This window comes from Ursus arctos, unplaced genomic scaffold (assembly GCF_023065955.2).
Source record: "Ursus arctos isolate Adak ecotype North America unplaced genomic scaffold, UrsArc2.0 scaffold_25, whole genome shotgun sequence".
NCBI classification, from domain to species: Eukaryota; Metazoa; Chordata; class Mammalia; order Carnivora; family Ursidae; genus Ursus; species Ursus arctos.
The window spans coordinates 21833697-21844951 of record NW_026622930.1 but is presented as its reverse complement, the minus strand read 5'-3'; positions in this window follow the sequence as shown (position 1 = coordinate 21844951).

The following is an 11255-nucleotide window of genomic DNA, read 5'->3' as shown; positions in this document are numbered from 1 at the left end:
TAAGGTCCATTGTGTTTTATGATTACTATAGAAAATACGCAAAGAAGTTGAGAAGAAATCATTGTCATGTGCTTCTGCTTTTCAGCGTGATAACAAGTGCATTTGGAAATTTCCCATTTTCTCTGATTAGGAAGCTTTGTAGAGATCCCCAGGAAATATAGTCCCATTAGTTTATGTAGTCAAGGCAAAAAAAAGCCGTGACTGCTCTGAGTGAGACCATTCTTCAATTACCCCCTTGAGGACCACTTCCAATCTCTGTGGGCTAGGTAAAGGAAGTAATTTATGTCTGGATTTTTCTCCCTTTGGAGAACAGTTTTTACTTTTATTCAGTTCTGTTTGTCTGGTTTTCCCATGCTAATGTTTAAATACTTTATGGACTTTAGCCAAATCCTTAGTTAAATCTTTTTTTTTTTTTTAAGATTTTATTTACTTATTTGAGAGAGAGAGCATGAGCAAGGGGGAAGGGCAGAGGAAGAGGGAGAAGCAGACTGCCTGCTGAGCAGAGAGCCCAAGAGGGGACTAGATTCCAGGACCCTGGGATCATGACCTGAGCTGAAGGCAGATGCTTAACTGACTGAGGTGCCCCTTAGTTAAATCTTTTAATAAACTGTAGGATTTTAAAACATTTAATCACACTATAATTACTTTTCATCTAGTCATTCTGTAAATCCTAGGATAACGGCAGAATACTTATTCAAAATGATGTATACAGCGTTATTTTATTTAATTTTTTTGTTTCATTGTAAATTGCAATACTTTGCTTTGGACACCCTTGCCTGAAATTTTCTGTAACTGAAACACTAATAAAATGTAAAGTTTAAGGAGACATAATTAAGTCTAGAACCAGGATACCCAGATTTGACTCTATGAAGCTCCAGTTCCTTCATCTAACTTGAGGATAATAATAGTAACTGCCTCTAGGGTTTTTAGGAGTTTGAACAAGATAACTTAGTGTAGAACATGTACACCTTTCTATACATCACTAAGTAGGTGCCAGGTACTAGTTCATTTACCAACATCACCACCATCATTAAACCTGTATAGTTTAATGAGTAGGTCTCAAATTAATGAGTAGGTCTCAAATACTGGAGAGTGGTTTTAAATGAAGATTCTTGGACTTCATGCCTAAAGATTCTGATTTAGTATGTGGGGCCGGGGCCAGATGATTCTGATGTAAGCGGTCAACTGACTACATTTGAAACTTCTGACTTGTAGCTACTCTAGGGACGCCTGGGTGGCTCAGTCGGGTAAGTGTCTGCCTTCAGCTCAGTTCATGATCCCAGGGTTCTGGGATCAAGTCCCGTGTTGGGCTCCCTGCTCAGTATGGAGTCTGCTTCTCCCTCTCCTGCCATTCTCTCTCTCTGACAAATAAATAAAATCTAAAAAAAAAAAAAAAAAAAAAAAAAAAAAAGAATTAAATTGACATGAGACAGATTAGTAGGAGAAAATAAAATTTAATTTTGTAGGTACAGGGAATGCCCACAGACATAAGTTTCCAAAGACAGGCAAAATGAAGTACATATGTTATCCTCATCCAAAAAAGGGAGAGGGATCTGGGACTTCAAGGAGAAAGAAAGCAATTCATGGGAAGATGAAAAAGTGTGTTTGGTAGACAAATGTTTGCTGAGCCATACATAATCAATGGGACAAAGAGAGGAATTTTAACAAAGGGAATTTGCTGAATTCATATTATACTGTAGTTATCTATGGTGATAGCTCCCTTCCTAGAGCAGGTCCTTTATCTAAATTCTTTTAGGCAATTATGGGAAGGTCAAAGTATCTTCCTGAGTCTTTTGGACCTTGATTGTCTTCAGCCTGAAGCATAATCTGCATGCCAAACTGGCACATTGTGGGTACCTCCCCCTTGGCCGATACAGGGGTCAAGGTAAGGAACTTAACTCTCTTACTTTTTTCTTTTTTTTAAGTTCAAACACGTGGAAATGGAAACAACCAGGAAAACTGTTTCAAAAGGGCAACTTGTTTCCAAATGGATTATCCCATCTTTGATGTGAATAACTATTGATAATGTATCAAATAGTACATGTCTTTAGGGAGAGATAGCCCTCTTGCTTTCCTCCTGATGCTTTCCTTCTGGGGAATTTCATTGCTCTGTGAAATCACAAGTGGGGGGTGGATTGGAACAGAAAAGAGAAGTGGACCCAGAGCGGAATAGCATCAGGAAGCACCAAAACCATGGTCGAGATTGGAATACTGATGCTGCATGGCCTCCGAACATTCTCTGGCTTCATCACTTCAACCCACCGTGCTTACTTTCTCATCTGTAAAATAGGGAACTAATAGTATCTGCCTTATAGCATTGTTGTAAAAATTAAATGATGGGACTTTGAAATAAGATGACTAAAGTTAAAGTGCATTTTAATTAATCATCTTTGTTCAGCTGTCTTCCTCCCTAAAGGTTGGCCGTCATTGATCAAATAATGTATCCTGTCTCTGCCCTCCCCAGCCAAAGATGCTGCATATGATACAGAATACGAATTATAAAAGGAAACATGGAACACTGGTCAAGCAAAATGTATTGCTCTGCCTGCAATTTCCCCTTCTGTACTCCAGATATTAAAAACTAATTCTCTCAGTTATTCATTGCTGGCAGAGATGATTAATTTAATCTTTATAGATAAAGTAAAATGTTTGGACGAAAGGAGCAAATACTCTGCTGAGGCTAATTGTAAGGCACATTCGGGTGAATAATTCATTGTGTGCAGTATAATAATATCATAGATGGTTAGCCAAGAACAAACATCAATTTTATAAAGAGAATTAAACTAAAACCAAGTCCGTTTGGCAGCAGAAAATGAATATAGTCCTTACAGCCAATATGGACCTCATTTTGGTAGATCCTACCAGGGCCCAGGCAGATTCCATTATTACCACTTTATGATAGCCTTTCATGTGTGCCTTCATTTCTCAGTACTGATTCTTCACTTCAGTAAAATATTTAGAGTATCACCTGGTATTTAGAAATATGTTAGAATAAGACAGACATTGGAAAAATCCCACACTGCTACTAAATGTGGTGGCTGTGCGTGTGACTTAACCTCCACGAGCTTTCAGTTTCTTGCCACAAAACTGGGGAAAACAAACATTGGGTTGTGATGAGGATAATATGAGATTTATTTAAAGCATCATTTAAGGGGAGACTGGGTGGCTCAGTCGGTTAAGCATCTGCAGTCAGCTCAGGTCCTGATCTCAGGGTCCTGAGATCTAGTCCCATGTCAAGCCCTACGTGGGGCTCCCTGCTCAATGGGGAATCTGCTTGTCCCTCTGACCCTCCCCCTACTGGTGCACAACATGCAAGCTCTCTCTCTTTCTCAAATAAATAAAAATCTTAAAAAAAAAAAAGCACTTAATATAGTGCTGGGCTATGGCAAATACTTGATCAGGGAGAAATATGGAGACATGTAATAAGTGTACATGTGCATATCTATTAAAGTACATATGCATATTATAAATATTTCTGTTTATCCTCCTACCATCCAGCTATCTTCCCTTTTGCCCCCCAGCTGTGCTCATTTCTGTCTTTTTTCAAGGTATTTTCCTTTCCTCCGCACATTTTATAATCCTCATCAACAAATACAAGAAGAAAACAGATGGAAAGATTCTTTTCCTCATTAGTAGTTAAAAATGCAAATTATAGCACCCTGGAAATGAGGATTAAAAAAAAAAGATAACACAAGCTGATGTGGCTAAGATAAGCTAGTTCCTTACTAACAATACTTTACAATCTTTTTGTAAAGCAGTATTTCAAAAGTAAGAGCCATAAATGTGCTCTTAGCCAGCATCCCTTGTCTTCTTTAAAAGTATATCCAAAAGAAACAATCTGCCAGAAGCAAAAATTTAGTGACACAATTAATATCTTCATGGGTAAATCTAAGATAGCAAAATTTTAAAACAAATACCCCAAATGGAAGGCTGAATAATTTATGGCACAACCAGATGATGGAATGTTACATGACAATTACAAATATAAAACATGTGAGGGGCTCCTGGGTTGCTCAGTCCTTAAGCATTGGCCTTCAGCTCAGGGCGTGATCCCAGCGTTCTGGGATCGAGCCCCACATCAGGCTCCCTGCTCCGCTGGGAGCCTGCTTCTTTCTCTCCCACTCCCCTTGCTTGTGTTCCCTCTCTCGCTGGCTGTCTCTCTCTCTGTCAAATAAATAAATAAAATCTTTAAAAGTATATATATATATATAAAACATGTGAAAACATGGAAAATATTTATGACAATGTAAATATAAATGCTGAATAAACTGTATATCAAGATTATGACTATTTCAAGTGTGCTTTGTGGAAGTTAAAGCAAAACATGAGCTTTCAATGAGGTAGAACTAGCAATTTTTGTGATGACAATTTTTTGGAATTTTTTTTTAAAGATGGAATTTTTTTTTTAAAGATGGAATTTTTTTTTTATCTTGGCTTTTTCTTCTTGAAAAATGAAGATCCAAGTCTGATCTACTGTGCAACAGCTTCCCGATGAACTAAAGTCGTACACATTTTCTTCCCTTTTTCAAAATAATACAATGCCATTTAGTTGTAGTTCTTATTCTGATCTTTACATAGCTTATTTTTCTCACTTCCACTTACTTCCCCCTTGTTCATTTCTTCCCAGAAAGCCTTTAAACCTTTTCAAGACAGAGCTGGGGTAATTACAAATATCTCGTAATACCTAGCCCAGACCAGGAATTCAGTACAGCTAAGATAAATTGAAGAGACTTGCCCACAAATATTAATGAATCACAGAAGTATTACCATACAGTTAGATAAAATTGCTTTATCAATTTGGGAACTGGTTAACCAAACCGTAATGCTTCTGAGGCACCGTCATGCGGTTCCTAATACAGGCTATGGATATGGAAAGGCACTTGGGGCTTGTTTCTCTTGATCCCTTCAAGGTTCACCTTCTTGTCTTTGTTGAAGTTCTGGGGTCACTAACAGCACTGCCTTCTGCTGCTGCTTTTTCTGTCCTGGACTCTTCCAGATGTGTTCATTTCCTCAATTTTCCCCAAACGCCTTTCGTACAATCCATTTGCATGTGTGTCAAACTCACTAAAGATTTAACAAAATAGACCCACACACGATGGGAACTTCTGAAAATGGAATATTAGATACTCCTGGTCGCAGTCAGGGTCTCGTGAGGGAAAGCAGAAAGCACACTAGACATTGAAACAGAGAGGACTTCACGTAGGGAATTAACTGAACAGGCCCCGGAGGTGAGCAAGCAGATGTGCAAATGAACACTGGCCTGTTGACAGTATGTATGACAAAAGAACTCTCACCCTTGACCTCTGTAGGAGCCAGCCCAGAATGGTCAGAACTTGACCAATGACCACCGGCTTCCCCATTTTTTTTATCCACCATCCATCCCCCACTCCCGCCGTCTCTGCCAACTTTGGGGAGCATATCCCCAAGCCAAATATGCTCTCCAAATCAGTCACATGATACCCTGCCTCTAGCTAGCCTGCCTCCAAGATTCCCCATTGCAACAACCCCCAGTCAGAGAACACCTGAAGCTTTCCCTTTTTCACTATAAAGATTGTCCACTTTTGCAGTCTCTGGCAACTGCAAGGGATGGTGGCTGACTCCCTTGCTCTGGCAAGCTTTGGGTAAATAGCTTCTGTTTTTTCTCATTTGTTCTTTGTTAATTTCCACAGTGGCATAAAAAAGGAGGTCACACTGAGGAATTAATACAAAGTTAATAATCACTGCAAGCCATTACCACCCCTAGTGTTGGAAACAAAAAAGGGAGATCTTAGAACCTAGAAGCTCAGACCCCACACAGTTGGGAGGGACCCTTGAGGAAGGGGTTACCCTCTGGCTGATGTCCGCAAATCAGGGTCTTGGGGAGGGCGTGGCTTCTGGCTGAGGCTGAGGCTGAGCCCTCTGAGGAAAGGCGGCTACCCTTCCAGTGCTGGCACATCGATGAGAGTACAATGACGCTGGTCCTGGAAATGCCAGAATATAGAGACTGAAGCTGACGGCTGCAGCTTGAATGAAGTCCTTTGTCAGGAGGATGGTTATAGAAACAGCAAATGGCTCCAGTGACAGAAGAGCAAGCAAAGAGAAAGGAGCAAGTCCCCAGACTCATTGTGGAGAAACTAACAAAGGCAAATGTACTTTGCAGCATCCAAGCGTCAGCACAGCAAAGCAGCGCACAGAAGGGCAGCAAAGGAGAAAGACCACCACCTAATAATTAACACTCTCTGTCCTTAAAAGAATTTTAGCCATCCACGCTACCCAAAGCCATTATTTTGCTTTTTCTTCCTTTGTTTTCTTCTCATTCCTTCCTGAATTATCTTTATTTCCTCCAACCTCACAAGCAATGTGACTCTCTCTCTTACATTGTATCCTTCTAAACTGTGTCCTGGGAGGCTCAATGTTTGCACCCTAAATCAGCCAATGGAGGCGTTTTGCTTTACAAAAAGCTGTTGGCTCTAGAGGAAAATTATACCACTCCCCTGGGGGACAGAAGCAGCTGCCGCCAGTTGGGACTTCTAAAAGCCTTTTTGTCCTTGTTTACTTTGGTATGCATGTTTCCACACTATCTGTGCAGGACATGCAGGCAGATGCTAGGGTCCCTGCAAAGGAAGTTTCTAGGAGGTAGGTATTTTGCAGTGTCTCACTGCAGGAGAATGCATGTTAACACAGGTGAGGGCATGAAGATTCAGCGGCTACTGAGGGTAAACGTAGGTAGGTATAAGGAATGAAGTCAAAGTAGGGAAACTCAGAGTCCATACCTGCAGAAGAAAGTTTTCTTCTGTTAACTTTTCAAAGTAATATAATTTGCAAAAATAACACGTGTTTGTCGTCAACAACAAAACAAAACAGCATATTGGTATGTAAGGAAATTTCCACCTCCAGGGTATACCCACTTTACAGCTTCGCGTGTATTTTTTTTTTATAAGTTTTATTTTGTTATATTAATCACCATACAGTACATCCCCAGTTTTTTGATGCAATGTTCCATGATTCATTATTTGCATATAACACCCAGTGCACCATGCAATATGTGCCCTCCTTAATACCCATCACCCCCCTATCCCAATCCCCCACCCCTCTCCCCTTGTGTGTATTCTTTGCACCTTTTTTTTTTTTTTTATCAATGGGTAGTCCCTCAACTCAGCCCTTGGGGGAGCTCGCCCGCACAGCCTGCAGATTGGACCTGCCACAAGCCTGGGGCTTTACCCTAACCCTATGTCGACTTCGGAGGGGCCCCTTCCCCAGGGGCCTGGCTCCAAAGCCCCACGGATTGGGGACATCTGAGCCGGGACCACAGGACTCAGCCTGCCACCCAGCAGGAAACCTTGCCTTTTGGGGCACTGCAAAGGATTCAGGGCAGGAGAAATCGGAGGGCCCCCCTGAGCCCCTCCCGCCGAACCCCGACTTTCAGCACACTCCCCGGACCCAAACCTGGAGGCTGATGCTCACCCTCACCCGAGCCTTCAACTCAGCCCTCCGGGGAGCTCCCCGCTCAGCCTGCAGATTGGACCTGCCAGGCTCCTGGGGCCTAACCCTAACCCTTGCGCATTGAGGCGTGCACTCTCCGGCTGCCAGCGGCCTTTCCACCGTCACGTGAGCAAGCCTCCGCTGCCGGTGTCCTGAAGGATGAGAGACCACGCGCAGCGGGCCACCCTAACCCTCCCTGCCGGTCCAGCAGAGTTCAGGCCATGTGCATGAGGTCATTCTAGACGAGCCTCAGCTGGGTCAGAACAACTTCCAAACCCCTCCGCTGAATCATGGGAACTAAGGATGTTTTAAGTAACTGAGTTTTGGTGAAATGGTTTGTTGCACATTATAAATTAGCTCATAAAGACGGTAAGATAGAACTATATAGATATAAATAGGTCTGTATTTCTTTATATAAATAACCCAGAGTTAAAAATATTTTTATTCATATTTACTTGAGTCGTATATGATTACGTTCTTTAAAAAATCACAAGACTACTCATGAGGTGAGAGAATCCCTCTCATCAGTAGCCACCATCCAAGTCATCCGTGGGTATGTGATCACCTGATCTATTCCTGCTTCGTGAATTAGAAACGAGAAAATCTTTACTTTCTTCACTTTTTACTTTATTCACTCAACAGTGTAGCTTGGAAATATCCCCATCCCGGTGAGCATACGTCTATTCCTACACACGCACGTGTGTATCACACTGCTTTACTACCTCGATCTTTAGAATTTGAAATCTGTTCAATCAAGTTGCTTTCAGTTTATTCTTTTACAAAACTGCCTTTACCTTTTTTTTCACATTTATCCTTTCACTTGAATTTTATTTGAAGATTTTTTTTTAAAGATTTTATTTATTTATTCGACAGAGATAGAGACACAGCCAGCGAGAGAGGGAACACAAGCAGGGGGAGTGGGAGAGGAAGAAGCAGGCTCACAGCGGAAGAGCCTGATGTGGGGCTCGATCCCATAACGCCGGGATCACGCCCTGAGCCGAAGGCAGACGCCTAACCGCTGTGCCACCCAGGCGCCCCTGATTTTTTTTAAAAAATAATCTCTATACCCAAACTGGGGCTCGAACTTACATCCTGGAGATCAAGAGTCACATGCTCCCACCGACTAAGCCAGCCGGGTACCCCTCTTTTGCTTGAATTTTAGATTCATCTGGTCAAGAAGGATGAAACATCTTGTGGGGAATTCTGGGGGATTACATTGAATTTAATAAGTTTGAAAGAACTAACAACTTTATTGTATTACATCTTCCCACGAACAAACATGTTGTATTTCTCTTCTACTCAGGTCTTTCCATCACCTTCAGCAAAATTTTATAGTTTTCTATATGTTATTATACATTTACTTCTAGACCCTTTCCTTATTGCTTTATATATTGTGTTTCCATCAGAAGAAGGATCTTTAAGTCTATTATATTCCACTGGTACGTAGGAGAGCTCTAGATTGGTTTTTATAGTTTTTATTTATTTATTTTTTATCAGGCCACAATACTGAACTTTCTTATTTATTCTAGGAAAACTAAGACAATCAAATGACAAACTATATAGGTAATCTTATCACTTGTAAATCATGGTTTTACCTCTCCCTTTCAGTATGTCTACTTCGTATTCTTTTTCTTATTTTATTAATTTGGAACTCCAATGTACAGTATGAAAGATATTAGCAGGCATCTTTATCTAGTTCCTGACTTTGATGGGAATGCTTCTAGTAACTCACCATTGATCACGATATTTGCTGTAGGTTACTGGTAGAAATTTCAAATCAAATTGGAGTTGTTTTTTAGTTCTCATTTTCTCGTTTTTTTTTTTTTAATAAAGAATGGGTGTTGAATATCATCAAATGCTTTTTCATTATCTATTGAGATCATCATACAGCTTTCCTTCTTATTTATGAGCCGAATTATCATAATAAATTCTAATATTAAACTACTCTTGCATTTCTGAAATAAATGCTAATTATGTTGTATTATTTTCTAAAACACTGCTATGCTTTATTAGTAGCATTTTTTTTAGATATCATGCTTCTGTTCACAAATTAAATTTTTCAGTAGCTTTATTTTCTTATTCTCTCCTTATCTACATTTGATAACAGGTAACAGCTGACCCTTGAACAACATGGGTTTGAACTGCAAGGGTCCATTTACATGTGGATTTTTTTTTTGATACAGTACTGTGAATGTATTTTCTCTTCTTTATTATGTTCTCATTTTCTTTTCCCTAGCTTACTTTATTGTAAGAATACAGTATATAATACGTATAGCCTACAAAATATGTCAATTAACTGTTTATGTTATTGGTAAGACTTTTGGTCCATAGTAGGCTATTCCTGGTTAAAGTTTTGGAGAGTCAAAAGTTACGTACGGATTTTCAGGTGCATGTGGGGTCAGCACCTCTAACTCTCATGCTGTTCAAGGGTCAACTGTAATACCAGCTTGGTGGTGTAAGAGTTGCAAATGAGATCTGTAGGTATAAGGTACTGTGTTTCTTTGTGCCTGTTTATATGTGTGTGTTTTCTTCTGCCAATGACATATCTATATTAAATTCGTGCAAATTCTTCTCTCCTCATCTATCTCCCTATCCAGCATCTCTCTCTCTCTCTCTCTCGTATATTCATCTATATATCTACTATTGTCTCCTCTGAGTAATTTTGATTCTTATCTTCTAAAATAGGTGCTGAAATGTTTAGCTGCATCTTCAGTGACTCTCATTTTTTCTTATGTTTTCCTCAGCTTTTTGAGAGAGCATCTGAAAATGGTAGTGAATACTTCCATAGCTCTTTATTTACGGGCACTGTTCTTAGTGCTTTACATGTATTAACTCAATTCAATCCTCATAACCACCTAGTTCTGGTAGAACATGATAAACTATATTCGTTGGGATTGATTTGGGGGAACAAAAACACCCCAGATATTTCAGCAGAGAGAACTTACAAAGGGGATTGGTTAAGCAAGTATCAGAACACTGAAAAAGCAAACAGAACAATGAGGTAACGTAGAGGAATATGGAAGTAATTGTGGCAGAAAGTGGCTGCTACCTGTAAGTGTGGGGAAATTCATGAAAGATTTTCAGAACCTAGAAACTCCATAGAATTGGAATATGGAACTCTGAGCAGAAGGTGTTACTGTAGGTCACGTTGGCAGAGGAGGGGTCTCTTGGAGATGAGGCAATGCCCACCGTGTGGATACTGGGGAGGGAGGGTGAAGAAGCCTGCTTTGGGAAGCCAAAGGAAGGTAGAGACTGGAAGCTACCGCTATTGCTGGGATTACCTCCTACTGTTAGGACCATGGTCGCCGTAACTCCAAGCAAACAGGAAGATCCTCCCTCTGCCTCCAGCATCTTAGTTGTGCTTTTGTGCTCTCTGTGGGCATAACTTTACAGTCAATAAAGTGACAAAGGAGAAATAAGTTTACAAATTCCTAGCCCCAGTTTCATAAAGAAAAGTATTGTAGGATATGTTTGGAGTTCAAAGAAAACAGCTTAATAACAAGCACAAAAAATTTAAATGATTTTTCCAATGTCACACAGCCAGTAGGTACAAACCTAATATTCAAAACCAGGCCATCTGTCTCCAGAGTCTGTGCTCTTAACCACCACATGATGTTGCCTCTCCAACTATTTAAATTCCAGAAAATTCCTTGGTTCTAGCTTACTAGTTTCTCTTGAACTATGGCCTTTCTTTTGTTCAACCCAACTACTGAGTGTTTGAAATGAGAGTTTTGTTTATTTTTAATTTTTTTAAATTTTATTGTGGTAGGAACACTTAACATGAGATTTATGTT